General features: G+C 42.6%; 1 protein-coding gene across 6 annotated transcripts in view; it reads right to left on the bottom strand.

The window, feature by feature from the left end:
* Nucleotides 1-17882, bottom strand: part of LOC106583269 (nck-associated protein 5-like) — a 130060-nt gene that overhangs the window by 49227 nt on the left and 62951 nt on the right. For 4 of the 6 annotated variants that reach the window (XM_014167230.2, XM_014167225.2, XM_014167227.2 and 1 more), the window contains one exon: nucleotides 2874-2943. The exons of 1 other annotated variant lie outside the window; for it this stretch is intronic. The gene's annotated coding sequence lies outside the window, so the exon portion shown is untranslated. Of the gene's footprint in view, nucleotides 1-2873; nucleotides 2944-11694; nucleotides 12426-17882 lie in introns of those variants that run through there. One more of the 6 variants, XM_014167229.2, reaches the window with a different exon arrangement.

The following is a 17882-nucleotide window of genomic DNA, read 5'->3' as shown; positions in this document are numbered from 1 at the left end:
AGTACTGAAAGCACAAGATACAGCTAGCTAGCACTGCAGTGCATAACATGTGGTGAGTAGTTGACTCCAAGAGAGAAAGACAATAGTTGAACAGTTAACAAATTAATTTCTTCCAAAATGAAGGAGAAGCAAGATGGTCACATTTCTTTTCACTTTCAGTTTCACTTAGCTAGCAAATGCAGCCATCTAGTTTAGCCTACTCAAACACCCTGCTCAGACAGAGGGATGCTATGTTAGCTAGCTGGCTATGACTATCCAACACGACATGGAAGAGTTCCAGTGTTAAGGTAAGCTTTTGGTTTTACTAATTTATTGCCACCGTGGCCCGGGGGTTTAAGTGCAAAACGGCTTAACTTCTCTAGGGTAGAGGGCATTATTTTCACGGCCGGATGAAAAACGTACCCAAATTAAACAGCCTTCTACTCGGGCCCAGGAACTAGAATATGCATATTATTAGTAGATGTGGATAGAAAACACTCTGAAGTTTCTAAAACTGTTTGAATGGTGTCTGAGTATAACAGAACTCATATGGCAGGCAAAAACCTGAGAAAAATCTAACCAGGAAGTGGGAAGTCTGGTGCTTGTAGTCCTTTCAAGTCATTGCCTATCGAACACAGTGACTTAGGGTTCATTTTGCACTTCCTAAGGCTTCCACTAGATGTCAACAGCCTTTAAAAAGTTGTTTGAGGCATCTATGATGAACAGAGAACGAACAGAGGAAGTTGGAAGTTGTTGACTCAGGAAAGCACATGGAGTTCATTGGCGCACATTCACGTGAGAGTTAGCTGTGTTCCAAAACGTTTTTCAAGACACTGGAATCGTCCGGTTGGAATATTATTGAAGTTCTAAGTTAAAAAGGCCCTAAAGATTGATGCTATACAACGTTTGACATGTTTGAACGAACGTAAATATAACTTTTTTTGACTTTTCGTCGTGACATTTTGGCCGCGCTTCCTACACTTGGAGTAGCTTACTGAATGCGGAAACAACAAGGAGTTATTTGGACATAAATTAAGGACTTTATCGAACAAAACAAAATGTATTGTGGACCTGGGATTCCTGGAAGTGCCTTCTGATGAAGATCATCAAAGGTAAGTGAATATTTCGAATGCAATTTATGATTTTAGATGACTCCAAAATGGCGGGTATCTATATTGCCTAGTGTATTTTTCTGAGCGCAGTACTCAGATAATTGCAAAGTGTGCTTTCCCGTGAAGCTTTTTTGAAATCTGTCACAGCGGTTGCATAAAGGAGATGTTCATCTATAATTCTTTGAATAACAGTTTAATATTTTATCAACGTTTATGATGAGTATTTTTGTAAATTGTTGTGCTGATTCACCGGCAGTATTGGAGACAAAATATTTTCTGAACGTCATGCGCCAATGTAAAAGGATGTTTTTGGATATAAATATCAACTTGATCGAACAAAAAATGCATGCATTGTGTAACATGATGTCCTAGGAGTGTCATCTGATGAAGATCGTCAAAGGTTAGTGCATAATTTTAGCTGAATTTCTGATATTTGTGACGCCTGTCCTTGCTAGGAAAATGGCTGTGTGGTTTTTCTTGTGTTGGAACTGTCCTAACATAATCTAACTTTATGCTTTCGCCATAAAGCCTTTTTGAAATCGGACAACGTGGTTACATTAAGGAGACGTGTATCTTTAAAATGGTGTAAAAGAGTCGTATGTTTGAGAACTTTGAATTATGACATTTTGTGGTTTTGAATTTGGCGCTCTGATTTTTCACTGGCTGTTGAATAGTGTGAACCGTGGGTGGGACGCTAGCATCCCACCTGCCCAAGAGAGGTTAATGACTGTACACTAACATTACTGCATTATTGTAGCAGGTTCACAAAAGTGTTAGTTCTATTAGCTATGTTGTCTATGATGTTACTTTCGCTAATATGATGACAATGATGTAGGCTGTGTGTAAGAGTTATGATATGGTTTGGCTTGGAAAGGTTTTTTTGCCTGGTCACATACAGCTGATGTGTTGTGCATTGACGTCCACACGTGACGAAGGGGAAAAATGAGAGGAGGAGAGTGCATAGTTGCGATAAGGAATACAATGTGGCTGTTATGAAAGCAAACTGTGTTTATGTGTGATCAGGGGTGTATTCATTCCCACCGATTCTGTTGAAAAAAAAATTCTTAAACTGAAACAAATGGGGATAAACATACCTGAATTTGTCCTATAGAAACACTCGCTTGCAACTGTTGGAGTATGATTACACCCTATATTAGCTAGATGCAGGCAAGAGTGTGCAAGGCGGTATTGTCCATGTGTCGGTCACCTCAAATTTCTCTCGACCTGTGCGCACCTGCGTTGTAAACTTTCATTCATAGGCTAGGTTGTAGCAACCTCATGATGGGTATAGGGAAAATGTAATAGCCTAAACCTATCGCTGTTACATTTAACTGGGTGAATGGAATATGAATAACATTCATCCAATATGCTGTAATAGAAATAAGGCCATGCTCATTAAAAAAATGATCTTCCTCACTGACCACCACTGGGATAAATATACCTGAATTTGTCTAATAGAAACTCTCGTTCAACTGTTGGACTAATGATTACACCCTAGATCAGCTAGATGCAGGCAAGATTGTGTAAGGCATGTAATGAATCTGTCACTGTCTGTGCACCTACGTTGTAAACTTTAATTCGGAGGCTGTTGCAACCTCATGATGGGTATAGGGAAAATTAAACCTATCAATGTTACATTGAGCGGGGTGAACGGAATATGAATGACATTCATCCAATATGCTGTAATAGAAATAAGGCCATGCTCATTAAAAAAAATCCTCCTCCCTAATCCTAAATGGCACCCACCACCACTGGTGTACGTGTGTAGGAGGGGGTACCCACCGGTGAGGCTGGCTAAACAATGTGCAGAAAGGTCAGTAATGATGCCGTTCAGCCCCGCTCCGCAATATACCTGAGAAACACACAAAAAGACTAAATGTTAGTCTCACAGTATTCCCATGGTAAATAATTTAGTTTAACATCTTACCTAAAAGACAAGACACACCAAAACAACATTGTAATTCCCCAAAGGTCAAGCATTGCATTAACTTGTGTCACAAAAAAGCAAAACCTATTTTCTAGGGCTGATCCCATTTAGTCAGCTGGTTGATTGTTTGGTAGATATGCTGTTGGTCGACAGATCTTTTAGTAGAGCAGTGACAAATATATAAAAATAGTGGACTAATCCATTGCAGAGGCCGTGGGGATGGCACACCAGTATCACCAGTAGTACATTTACCTTTAATTACCATCATTTCTCATCTATGTTTCTTTGGTTACGGTAATTTCTGTTAATGCATTCAATATTTTATTGTTAGTCTTACCGTTGTCATTGTAGGAGTGGACACGTTTTTTTGCCGAGCGCACAACCTAGGCTACACTTGTGAGTAAACAGTTTTGATTTATTTCATTCAATTTACAAGTTGTCAATTTATTAATTGGTCTTTTGTTTGAAGCGCTCCTGTCAATCTTGAGTAAGGACACGCACCTGATTCTGCACTGAAGTAGGCATAAGCTACCTGGCCTGCATGCAAATGTAGGCCTATAAATGTGCACAGTTTGGGATCTGATACTATTTCTGATTGTCATAACTCCCCATCACTGCAGAGCTTCACAAAGTAATTTTTTCTTCGACTCAAACAACAAGTAAACAAAGTCTGTTTTTACATCCATTGAGAATGACAATAGTTTGTCAATGTAGCCCATTTGAAAAATGTTTCCAGCTCTCTCCCTTTTGATAACCACTCAGCATGAAAGGGGGGAAAAAAATGCATGCTCTGATCTGGTGGAAACGTCAGAAAATAGACCTACCTGATTACATTTTATACCTTGGGAGAATCGCCTACAGCTATTCCTTGCAGACAGGTCCTGAGTAGCCAATGTGATTTATAGGATATTTGTTTTCATCAGGATATTTTCTACCTGTGGGCTGCAATGTTTTTTATATTATAAATTAAATTAAACTGTTCCACGAAAATGTGCATATGAAACTCATAACTGGCACGCAGATCAGTAGAAATGGTACGATAACTGCACTCCAAATGGAAAAGGTTGCCGACCGCTGGTACAGTTGAAGTCGGAAGTTTACATACATTTAGGTTGGAGTCATTAACTTGTTTTTCAACCACTCCACAAATGTCAATGTCACCACTCCACAAAGGACCTTGTGAAGATGCTGGAGGAAACAGGTACAAAAGTATCTATATCCAAAGTAAAACGAGTCCTATATCGACAACCTGAAAGGCCGCTCAGCAAGGAAGAAGCCACTGCTCCAAAACTGCCATAAAAAACCCAAACTACGGTTTGCAACTGCACATGGGGACAAAGATCGTACTTTTTGGAGAAATGTCCTCTGGTCTGATGAAACAAAAATAGAACTGTTTGGCCATAATGACCATCGTTATGTTTGGAGGAAAAAGGGGGAGGCTTGCAAGCCGAAGGACACCATCCCAACTGTGAAGCACGGGGGTGGCAGCATCATGTTGTGGGGGGTGCTTTGCTGCAGGAGGGACTGGTGCACTTCACAATATAGATGGCTTCATGAGGAAAGGAAAATGATGTGGATATATTGAAGTAACATCTCAAGACATCAGTCAGGAAGTTAAAGCTTGGTCACAAATGGGTCTTCCAAATGGAAAATGACCCCAAGCATACTTCCAAAGTTGTGGCAAAATGGCTTAACGATAACAAAGTCAAGGTATTGGAGTGGCCATCACAAAGCCCTGACCTCAATCCTATAGACAATTTGTGGACAGAACTGAAAAAGCGTGTGCGTGCAAGGAGGCCTACATACCCGACTCAGTTACACCAGCTCTGTCAGGAGGAATGGGACAAAATTCACCCAACTTATTGTGGGAAGCTTGTGGAAGGCTACCCGAAACATTTGACCCAAGTTAAACAATTTAAAGGCAATGCTACCAAATACTAATTGAGTGTATGTAAACTTCTGACCCTTTGGGAATGTGATGAAAGAAATAAAAGCTGAATGAAATTCTCTACTATTAACCTGACATTTCACATTCTTAAAATAAAGTGGTGATCCTAACTGACCTAAAACAGGGAATTTTTACTCTGATTAAATGTTAGTAATTGTAAAAAACTGAGTTTAAATGTATTTAGCTAAGGTGTATGTAAACTTCCGACTTCAACTGTATAGCCTAACGGCAGAATCTGCAGAGGCCAGCAGCAGCGGAAGGAGAGTCGGGAACAGATTTTTTCCTTCTGGTTTGGCTATATTGATCTCTGGCTCCCTCTTTAGTAACTTGTGTGTCTTAAATTTTAAATCTCAGTGCTTAAAGCATCAGACAAGCTCAGTAGCCTACATATAGTTGACTTTATTCAAACATAGAAAAATACACGCTCGACCAAGATTTTCTTTTCAGGGACAGCCCTAATATTTTCACCATCTTTGCAGCCATCCTCGTTGAGTGTTTGCCAGAGCATGTGGCATTTAACATATGAAACAAGACACACCAAAAACAGCCTATCACAGCCAGTCCACATCATTGACATTTACAGTGCCCTATATTAGCCATATAAACATACACGACATCCTCTAGCCAACCCGGCAGATAAATAACTGAAATCAAGCTACAAACACGAGACACTATGTGATATTAGGTTCACTTAACTGATCCATCCGTTATGCTGGTCTTCTGGCATTTCCAAATCACCAGATAAGTGCTACATCTTTAACCATTTTATCCAGGTTTAGTTTGAGTAACCTTTTCCAAATAAAAACCTTATAGCAATAAAGCTCCCGCCCATTTCCCACTATGTTTTGGTCGGTGGAACAACAGACACACTGCAGAGCGTAAATCACAGCAGGTTTGTATACAGCAGGTTTGTATACGTGAAGCCTTCCCTGTAGCTCAGTTGGTAGAGCATGGTGTTTGCAACACCAGGGTTGTGGGTTCGATTCCCACGGGGGGCCAGCACAGAAAAAATAATAAAAAATGTATGAAATTGTATGAAATGTATGCATTCACTACTGTAAGTCGCTCTGGATAAGAGCGTCTGCTAAATGACGTAAATGTAAATGTAGTATCGCAGATGGTAAAGCAGGACACTACAATGCATTGTTTCACATTAGCTCGAACCCTGTAAAAGCCGTACCTAACTAACTCAAAGCTCAGGGTTTGCACTTTACCTGCAGGGCAAAATTCTAAGTGGATAGTGAACTAATGGTTATGTGGGGTGGTAAGTTTAAAGATGTGGTTGCGGTTTGAGATCTCATTGGGAGTGGATCAGATGTTTAGGTGACGGCCCGATGTAAATGCACAGCGTTCACACGTCAGGAAAGAGGAATTTGTGGCCAGAAAGCATTGCCAAATATGGAAACTTATGTTACCGATTGAGAGCAAAAAGCTGATTCATCAGAGTGAAAGCTGATAGACCAGTGTGAAAAGCGAGGAGAGAAACAAAGGAAGACAAAAAAATAAAAACTCTGCAATGAAAGATGCTTGTCAAGTATTTTTATCCACTCCCCCTCTCCAGACTGTGTTCCTCTCACCGTCTGTCCCACATCACCTCTGACAGGCAGTTCCCCATCCCAGCCCCGCTGGACTCCCAGACCTCTTCAGGGGCCAATACTTAATCCTGTTAAATCATGTCAACCCTTCCCAGAATTAGATTAGCACTTGAGAGCATCTTCCATATCCACCCAGGGTTTCCCTCTATAGAGAGCACAGACAGGCAGGGCTGCCAGGTGGGATGGAAGTTTTCACACCACCAAACAGGTGCTTCAGAGGAGCTCCTCACAACTTGTCTCAGACTCGACATCAGCTGCTGCTGCCTCCCACACATCACTGTAGACTGCAGCGGCATACAGTACTATTAAGCAGTCACACCCATGTTAGGGGAATGCCTTCTGTTTGGGGCAGAGAGAAAGATAAGGTAAAATAAAATAGTTTGATCAACTCTGGCTGTCTCCCTTCAAACCTAATCGAGATAATCCAACACATCAATATCAAAATAGATGATGCAAAGATGCTAATAACATAATTGAATAGTATTGATATATCTATGCAGCAGAATGCTATCTTGCAGTAGATAACCTAATAACAGTGCTCTATCTACAGTGGGCTCTACATTTATTTAATCTAATCTACAAGGTAAAGTCTACGGTGTGTCTGCATCTGGCAAATACAGACAACAATTACAAGGGTTGGGCTATGCCAGTTTTTCCCAACACACACGGCTGTTGAACAAGACTATGTATGGGCTGATTCCAATGCTGTGATCCTGTGAATCATATGCCCTGAGGCGTCAGCTGACAATGCATGGGAATGAGGGCCAGACCTATGAGGCCTGCCTTCACCAGCAGCCTCAGCAGCACTGGGCTAGACAGTCTAAAACCACTCTGTCACTGTGCACCTGGAGGCTGGTAAGGGGGGTAAGGCAGGCGGGCGGGCGGGCAGGAGGCCGGACATTCTTTCAGGATGAGTGTCAGGGAGGGCCTCACAGATGGAGGCTCGAAGGTTTTTTTTGGAGAGAGTGGGTATGTGGAGTCGACACAAAAAAAGAAATAGGCATAGAGGAAGCGAAAGAGTTATACACAGAGAGGATGACAGTAGGGCTGGGCGATATATCGAATTCATTCGAATGTATGTTTTAGCGCAATATTCCAAATGCCTGTATCGCAGATTCAAGTTTTTTTGGTATTTTTTTGGTTTTCATGAGGGTTTATGTCCGCTTGTTCTCATGTTGTCTTTTTGGTTTCGTCTCGTTCACTCCTTCTGTGCTGTGCACCTTCTCATTTACACCAGAGATCTATATAATGACGAGATGCTCATGTCTCCACCCTAACAATGGGAGTCGTTGTCCCAAAGCCGGGAAGGTAGGCGACAAGGTTCAAAATAAGCGCAGCGGGCATATTTTGGACAGATTTAGGTGAGAGTAAAACCTCTCGCTTGGCCTCTTTCTCCCAAGCACCTCCCCCTACCTCTCACAACGACAAAGATGAGCGATTACTTCTTCCTCTCTGACAAACGGTTTCAACTCGCTATTTGCATTTGAGGTTTGGTCCAACAGAATCGGTCATATGGACACCGAAACACATGGAGACAGTATTTGACTGCTAACTTTTCGAACAATACCCGGTTTGTTTCAACTCCTCAAATTTCGAGCAGACACTACTAAAACAGATGTACAGACGAACGTTCATTCTGGAAAATGCGCAGTTTGTCGCGCTCGCATTACGGTACCACGTATCGCTAGCAGCATTTAAGTCAAATAAAGATTGTTATACTAGCTGTTTAGTCTGTGTTTTCTAAATACATTTTCTATAATGCCTGCTACATTATTATTGGATGTGCATTATGCATGTTTCTATAAAAAAAATTGAACAAAAATGACATTTTTATAAAAACAGACCTGAAAGCCAGATCAGTGATTATTGCAAAAAAGATGCAGGTATAACAATTTTGATAAAATAATGAATTGATTAGTGGGTCTTATGGTTGTGGAAGGCATATATATAATAATTTATATTTATTAAATTATAATATAATTTCACGAGCTCTGAATTCATTAGATTATTGCTGACTGTTTTAAATACACTGTATTTGACCTTTAACTGTTCGACAAAGCTTATTTAAATATATATATTTTTTTAAATGTTGATGTATATCGTGAATTTCCCATAAGTTATAAAAAAAAATTGATATGAGTTTTAGGTCATATCGTCCAGCCCTAGATGACAGTGTATAGAAAGGTGGCATGAGAGAATTAGGAGAAAGAAAGAAAGATGGAGACAGACCCATATAGAGATGGAGGAGGGGAAGGTTGTGGGGGTGGATAGTCTACCCGTCTGAACGCAATCAAAAAGAATTCTACCCTTGGGGCATTTCTATGCTCTTGCCAAGAGCCCCCATCCCCCCAGCCCCCACCCTACCCATCCCGGTTTAGGAGCTCTCCTTTCCCCAAAGACTAGGTTAGGGTACGATCACAGAAACTTGAATATTAATCCACATTCACATGCATGATAAGTCCCATTCCACCATAATTAGCTCATCAAAAGAACTCAAATATATGCAAATGTTAATTAATCGAGTGCCGGGTGGGTGGAAAGGGAGGGGGAGTGATCTTAGCTGTGCGTTACAAAAAAAAATCTGGTGCTTATAGGGGTTCAAAATAGAGCAGATTAAACAATCAATCAGTCAAACAATAATACATTTGATCCAAGGGCCCTTTGAACATGGCAGGGTAAGAATCTGCACATTCTCCCGAAACAAACCACCATTTGTTGAAATTGATTGGTCATGGCAATGGGAAAAACTCGTGGAAAGGGCATAGAACTGAGTCTGTGGGGTACAGCTACAGAGAAAAAGCTATGCAAGCATTTAAAAAAAACTCTGTGCATCACTACTCCAATAAAAGAGCTGTGCCAGTTTGTTATAAATCACAGGGTGAACTGCAAAGTTTGGATAACATGTACACTAAATCTTTCCCATCGTTAAACAAAATACAGAGGCCAACATTAACAAAGAATTACAAGCTTATCAAAGAGCCATCAGACATCACTCAACCCCCCTTCGCAATCATTTTGGCCAACTCGGCAGAACAGACAGACAACCCCCACATCCATGTTTCTCAGACCTCAGACAGACACAGAGTAGACTCACTTAGGATGCAGCACCCTATTCCCTTTATAGTGCACACATTAAGACCAGACCCCTATGGGCCCTGGTCAAAAGTAGTGCACTATATAGGGAATAGGGTCCCATTTGGGACGCATCCTCAAACTAGCCAGCCAAGTCTAAAGCGCCACCATCTTGATCAACTTTACCTCAAACTCCTAAGAGTTTGATCTCCTCTGAGAGTTCCAATCTATCTCTGACTGACTCAGTGCTGTGACATTGCAGTAGTCAGCAAAGTCACCAGACAGAGCGTAGCGGAACAGAACAGAACTTACGCTGGGGCTGCTGAGGAGCTATAAAATCCCAGCCGGTCATTAAGGAGACAGATAACCTCATACTTCAGACTGGCTTATCAACAGAAACAGCATCTGTCTGCATTTTAGTGGAGGACTCACTGTGTCCTAGAGGAGACATTAAGATACAGGACATTTTAGAGGCTTCGTGAGAGTCTTGTAAATTCACCATTCTCATCATGGTGTTAGGTTTTTACTTTATTTTGAGCCCTTCGGTCTCTGTGAAGGTTAGTTGGCTGTTTGTTGAGGCACATGACAAAGTTAGTTGGCATGAATCAAACTCTGCTGACAACACAAAGTCACAGACGTGTCATCAAAGTCACAGTTAGGATGAGATGTCTAGCTCTTTGACCACATCCAAATGCATGGCATATATACCAACACTGGCCAGCCAATTGGCATGAATACCGCATGCTTAGAGGACTCCTGAAACAAGATCAAATACTGTGGACTGGCTCTCACACAGACGCATTAACAAGAACTCCATGTTTCTTCCTGGTCACTTTGAAGAGACCAGAGCTTGTCCATTAAAATCTCTGTTTTTAATGTGAACCTCTCTCAGTACGAGAAAACAGCAAGCAATACTAGTAAAAATCAGCACACTCAATACCTAGTGAGGACGGAGGAAAATCCAGTGTTCAAAACACTTTATTCTGGAGGAGTTTGAGGCACATACTAACTATATGCGCACATGAACAAACACGCACACAACACTACTCTCATTGCTAAGCCTTGTGTCAATACACCAGAGTACCACTTCCCCAGGCCTTATTACAGTTAAGCAGTATGGAGGCACCCACAACACTTAAAAATCACTGGATCGTTTGTTTAACCAAAGATAAATATAAATATGGAAATATGATATAAAGCTTGACCATATAAAACAAACAGAATGCTAGAGCAGGACACTGTTTCACCCCAAACTCCAGGTTATTCTGACTCTAGTCAATGCTTTATGGTGATAATTGGTATAGGACCCTCCTTTTATTCACTGTTTTGCCCATATTTTCTCTAAGTAAAGTGATATCAGAGCTGTACTTATTATAATGTACCATGTGCCTGTAGTGTACGCTAAGCATGCCCAAGCCAACTCTACTCTATAAACAGTTGCTTGAAGCTTTGTTGACACTACTTACACACAGTATAATATCACGCTGCTGACTAAGTAGAGCAGCAATATCAAATGAAGCCTGCAGTGCCCCCTTTCCACCGACCCAAAGATGGATTAGTCCCCCTGAGGGCGTCTGGTTATGACTACGCCAAATTGAGTATTAGGGGCTAGTAGCTGATCCATGCCAATGAGCGACCCCTCATGCCCGCCCCTCTCCACAGCAGCCCAGCTGTTCTGCCTACCATCCTGCTCCCCCTCATCATGTACAGAGATTCTGATCCCCACCCGCCACAAAACCCAGGCAAAAACCTGCCAACCCGCGGATTTGCAGCCCGCGGACAAAATTAGACGCACAGAGAAAAAACAACAAAGCAAATAAAAGCACTCATGTATACGAGTACAGGGAAAGGTTTTTGCTGTATACAAAAATGTTCTAGAACAATCTAATAAACACATACACAAATGCACATTAACACAGAAGTACACACGATGTACACCATGCCATCCTCTTCCGAAAATACACAATAAAATACTCTCACACACAAAACATTGCAACCAAAACTACACGTTAGTCTCTCCCTCCTTTCTTCCAGTTCGTCGCCCACCTTCCCCATCATCACCTCATAGGTCACTAGACGTTCCAGAGCTCCTGTTCCTCCACTGGGGAATGCCTGGGATCAATATGGAATAAACCCTACGTACAGGAATGAGATAATATCCACAGCACAGAATGCCTCTGCCAGGCAGCCACTGCTCCAGTCACCGTGTCAGCTGGGCCAGCCTCGTGCTGCAGTGACAGCCTCTCTCCCTCTGTTCTCACCCAGAGAGGAGGAGCAGGAGGAGGAGAGGGGATGTGTGGCGTTTCTAGATCTCTCGCTATCTGAGGCTCAGTGCTGAGACGTCAGGGCCATCAGCAGTAGCAATGTTGACCTATTGTGCGTGTCTGCAGTAGCGACTGCCATTGTTCCAGAGACCTAGCCGAGAGAAACAGAGAACACTAGCCAGCGCTAAAGCACATAAGAGCATGCAATAGAGAGAAGAGGTAAAGTGAAAGAGAGAGAGAGAGAGAGAGGAGAGCGAGAGAGACAGGCCCTCCTCCACTCATAGACAAACCCTGCCAACTACAACAGTTGTGGACAAGCCCCTGTGCGCTGCTCCTCCTCCTCTCCTTGAGCCCAGAATTAACTCTAACTGCTGGCTGGCTGAGGGGGAGCAGGAAGGGAGGGAGTAGGTAGGGAAGGGGGAAGTCAAAGAAAGAAAAGGGGGTTAGCTATTGACAATTATTTTATCTCACCTTTATTTAACCAGGTAGGCTAGTTGAGAACAAGTTCTCATTTACAACTGCGACCTGGCCAAGATAAAGCAAAGCAGTGTGACAAAAACAACAACACAGAGTTACACATGGAATAAACAAACATACAGTCAATAACACAATAGAGAAAGTCTATATACAGTGTGTGCAAATGAGGTAGGATAAGGGAGGTAAGGCAGTAAATAGGCCATAGTGGTGAAATTATTACAGTATGGCAAATTAAACACGGGTGATAGATGTGCAGGTGATGAGTGTGCAAGTAGCAGTACTGGGGTGCAAAGGAGCAAAATAAATAACAATATGGTGATGAGGTAGTTGGATGGGCTGTTTATAGATGGGCTATGTGCAGTGATCTGTGAGCTGCTCTGACAGCTGATGATTAAAGTTAGTGAGGGAGATATGAGTCTCCAGCTTCAGTAATTTTTGCAGTTCGTTCCAGTCATTGGCAGCAGAGAACTGGAAGGAAAGGCGGCCGAAGAGGAATTGGCTTTGGGGATGACCAGTGAAATATACCTGCTGGAGCGAGTGCTGCGGGTGGGTGCTGCTATGGTGTCCAGTGAGCTGAGATAAGGTGGGGCTTTACCTAGCAATGACTTATAGATGACCTGGAGCCAGTGGGTTTGGCGACGGATATGAAGCAAGGGCCAGCACACGAGAGACAAAGCCTGGGGAGGGGAGCGTAGTGTACATCCGCCCAGCTCCATCCACACATTTTGAGTTGAGCGGGACAGGGGGCTGGCAGCTAAGAGGATTTCCAGCCCCTGAAAAAGAGAGGCTGCAGTCTAATAAAGTGACGCACAATGACTTAAATGGGGAAGTGGAGCGTTCCTAAATGTGAATCGGTAATGTAACATTTCTGTTTTTATTCTGTGAGGAATAAGAGGAATTATAAACTGAGGGAGGGAGGCCACGGAGTGGAGGTTTTCTACACTCTACAATTGTAGATTAAACTATGTCTTTCATCTATTGAGCAAGCTCCAAGCTAATTTAACCTTAGATCTATTAAAATATGGCTGCAAAATCTAATAACAGTTAAAAATAGATGAGGGGTGAAAGGTGAATAAGCTACCGGCCGCAGAATGTTTTTCCATGGACCATTCGCTGAGGGTGCAGAGACGGAATTAGACTGGTGTAGAGACATGTTCTGGTGTAGAGACATGTTTCCTCCCCACCAAGACAGGTGGCTACTACACACTAAAGGTAAAGATGGTGGCAGGCTGTAGGCTACAGCTTGCCACCATCTTTACCTTAGTGTGTATGTGTCTGTCTGTCACAGCCACACACTGTCAGCCTGTCAGTGCCTGGAAGACCCACACCACCAGCCCCTAAACATGGAACATGCCTACCTACCCACCACCCACACACCAAAGCCCCCCCCGGCACTATAACCTAATTACAGATCTGGAATGCTGGTTATTCATTGATGCTATCCTAGGCCTACCCTGCTGCTGTGTGCGGGTATAGGTTAGTTGAGGTAATTTGTACATGTAGGTAGGGGTGAAGTGACTATGCATAGATAATAAACAACGAGTAGCAGCAGTTTAAAAACAAAGACTAGGGTCAATGCAAATAGTCCGGGTAGCCATTTGATTAATTGTTCAGCAGTCTTATGGCTTGGGGACCATGCTGTTAATTAAGGAGACTTTTGGTCATAGACTTGGCGCTCCGGTACCCCTTGCAATGCGTGTGGTAGCAGAGAGATCAGTCTATGACTTGGATGACTGGAGTCTTTGACAATTTTTGGGGCCTTTCTCTGATACCGCCTTGTATTATTATATAGGTCCTGGATGGCAGGAAGCTTGGCCCCAGTGATGTACTGGGCCGTACACACTATCCTCCGTAGTGCTTTACAGTCGGATGCCGAGCAGTTGCCATACCAGACGGTGACGCAACCGTTAAGGATGCTCTCGATGGTGCAGCTGTAGAACTTTTTGAGAAGCTGGGGACCGCTGACAAATCTTTTCAGTCTCCTGAGGGGGAAAAGGCATTGTCGTGCCCTCTTCACGACTTTCTTGGTGTGTGGAATTCTGTACATAACCTCCTCCCGTGACTAAAGCACCTCTCAGGGTGAGAGAGAGGACTCTGGAGGAGAGGAAGAGGGTGATAGTGTGGTCAGATGGAATGTTTTACGTTGTGTGCGCTGTAGTTAAAAGAAGCAACCTAGTATACGTTTATAAACTCAAAAGGTTCTCTGTTCTTGAAGAGTTGAAACAGTGCATGTTTTGTCTCCCCTACTGTATATGGTTCGCGTGTGACTAGCGTTGCCATAATGCTCAAAGGTCCTCGCTGTCGACTGTGCATTGTGGTTCGTCTCTCACTACCCCAGGGCAAATGGTTGACAGTTAGAGTAGACTGTAGACACACTCCAGCTATATTTGAACTTTTCCTGGTGGAAAACAATTTCTGATATATAAATACATTAATATAAATACATTAATGTACACAAAAAAAAAAAGTATGTTTTAAGCAAAATCTAGTTTTTCAGACACAAGTGCAAACTTCACACTATCATTTCAGAGGACCACCTATTGAGATGTGCCTTTTGTAAGTAAATCAGATTATAAATCAGCTGAAGTTTAGACTGGAGAAGGACCTGAGATGCAGTGCCTTAGACCGCTGTGCCACTCGGGATGCCCCTAGTGAATAGCCTCTTAATGGAAAAGACATATTTAGCCATATAAAGCTAAAGGGTTCCTAGCCTGAGCGGCGAATAAAACTATGTGGCTCTGAAACATACAGGCTGCGTGTCAAATAGCACCCTATTCTCTTTATAGTGCACTACATTTGACAAGGTTAACAGTATTGCACTATATATGGGATGCATTCACGGTGTGGCTCTGGGTCTTACACTAGTCACTGATAGTCACTGTAGTTGGCTGTATAAGCCCTATTACCATACACTTGTTCAGACACAACCCACATGAGTCAGACAAGCCCACGCTAACACTATCATTACTGAAGCGTTCAGCCACATTAACCAGCCGCCGTCGACGGCATTTCTATAGCTTACCATGTACGAGGCATTCATCATGGAAATCGACAATTAAATATATTTCTGCCTATATCAGCAAATTTCCTCCAAAACGGGTGACTCATCAGTTCTTAGAATGAACATCAGTAACAATAACACACAACTGCTTCATTACGTTACTGAAAAAAAACACATCCGTCTGCAAATTTTGTTTCATCATAATGTTTGTACAGCACTAAACATGTGTGCATTTGCGTGATACAACTGTGCAAAGTGAAATCGTTACACTTCTCTCGTACTACAGTATAGCTCCCTTTTGCATCCCTTTACTACTACTACTACTGACCGCAGAACAGTTTGTCTTTGCTTGGGGGGATATCGATTTTGTCTGTCTCCCAGTCAAGGGGGTGGGATTCCCCTCCGGCACATCATCCCTGGGGGGTTATCAAGCCAGTCATCTGATAAATAAGACACTGTGACTCCCCTCTGCCAGATGGTGAAGCGTGATTCATCACTCCAGCGAACGCATTTCCACTGCTCCAGAGTTCAATGGCGGTGAGCTTTACACCACTCCAGCCGACACTTGGCATTGCACATGGTGATCTTAGGCTTGTGAGCAGCTGCTCATCCACTGAAACCCATTTCATGAACTCCCAGCAAACAGTTATTGTGGCGACGTTGCTTCCAGAGGCAGTTTAGAACTCGCTAGTGAGTGTTGCAACCGAGGACACTCGGGGGTCCCGTTCTGTGAGCATGTGTTGCTCCTAGACGTTTCCACTTCACAACAGCAGCACTTACAGTTAACTGGGGCAGCTCTTGCAGGGCAGAAATTTGACAAACTGACTTATTGGAAAAGTGGCATCCTATGACAGTGCCACGTTGAAAGTCACTGAGCTCTTCAGTAAGGCCGTTCTACTGCCAATGTGACTATGGAGATTGCATGGCTGTGTGCTCAATTTTATACACCTGTCAGCAACGGATGTGGCTGAAATTGCTGAATCCACTCATTTTAAGGGGTGTCCACATACTTTTGCATATATATAGCCTTCCCTGTAGCTCAGTTGGTAGAGCATGGTGTTTGCAACGCCAGGGTTGTGGGTTCGATTCCCACAGGGGGCCAGCACAAAAAAATTACAAAAAATTAAAAAATGTATGAAATGAAATGTATGCATTCACTACTGTAAGTCGCTCTGGATAAGAGCGTCTGCTAAATGACTAAAATGTAAATGTAAATATATAGTGTACCTTATAAGACAAGTATTTCAATGCGAACACCCACAGTCAGTCTCCCTGTTCAGCCTTGTCTGCCCTTGTGTAATGAAGACCCTCCAGGGACCAACAAGGACACAGACACTGGTGACAAAATCAATGAGGATTTACAGCTCCCCTCTCAATTAGAGATCTACCATCTGAATTATACATTGGCCCTCTTCCTGCATCTCACAGATGAACAGGACAGGGTGTTTCAAGCTGAACAGCCTAAAGCTAGATTTTCACTAACTCTCATTCACACAGAGACAGTACATAGTTGTTGCACATCCGGTAGATGTACATCATTGACCGCTCCTCAGAGGAGGAATATCCTCAGTGAATTTCATTTTTCTTTTCTTTTTTTTAAACAAGAAAAAAAATAGTAAAACATTTAAAAAGTTCTCCTTTTTAGATCAAAATCTACTAAATCAAAAGTTTTATTATACCTACTCATTCAAGGGTTTTTCTTTATTTTGACTATTTTCTACATTGTAGAATAATAGTGAAGACATCAAAACTATGAAATAACACATGGAATCATGTATTAACCAAAAGTGTTAAACAAATCAAAATATATTTTATATTTCAGATTCTTCAAAGAAGGCACCCTTTGCCTTGACAGCTTTATACACTTGGCATTCTCTCAACCAGCTTCATGAGGAATGCTTTTCCAACAGTCTTGAAGGAGTTCCCACATATGCTGAGCACATGTTGGCTGCTTTTCCTTCACTCTGCGGTCTGACTCATCCCAAACAATCTCAATTGGGTTGAGGTCGGGTGATTGTGGAGGCCAGGTCATCTGATGTAGCAATCCATCACTCTCCTTGCCCTTACACAGCCTGGAGGTTGTCCTGTTGAAAAACAAATGATAGTCCCACTAAGCGTAAACCAGATGGGATGGCATATTACTACAGAACGCTGTGGTAGCCATGCTGGTTAAGTGTGCCTTGAATTCTAAATAAAATCACAGATAGTGTCACCAGCAAAGCACCCCCACACCACCACCTCCAAGCTTCATGGTGAGATCAACCAGTCACCTACTCTGCATCTCACAAAGACACGGTGGTGGGAACCAAAAATTTGGATTCATCAGACCAAAGGATCGATTTCCACCAGTCTAATGTCCATTGCTCATGTTTCTTGGCCCAAGCAAGTCTATTCTTATTATTGGTGTCCTTTAATAGTGGTTTCTTTGCAGCTATTCAATGACGAAGGCCTGATTCACGCAGTCTCCTCTGAACAGTTGATATTGAGATGTGTCTCTGTGAAGCATT

This window comes from Salmo salar, chromosome ssa22 (assembly GCF_905237065.1).
Source record: "Salmo salar chromosome ssa22, Ssal_v3.1, whole genome shotgun sequence".
In the NCBI taxonomy this organism is placed as follows: Eukaryota; Metazoa; Chordata; class Actinopteri; order Salmoniformes; family Salmonidae; genus Salmo; species Salmo salar.
The sequence above is the reverse complement of the archived record's forward strand: the minus strand, read 5'-3'. Positions and strand labels throughout refer to the sequence as shown.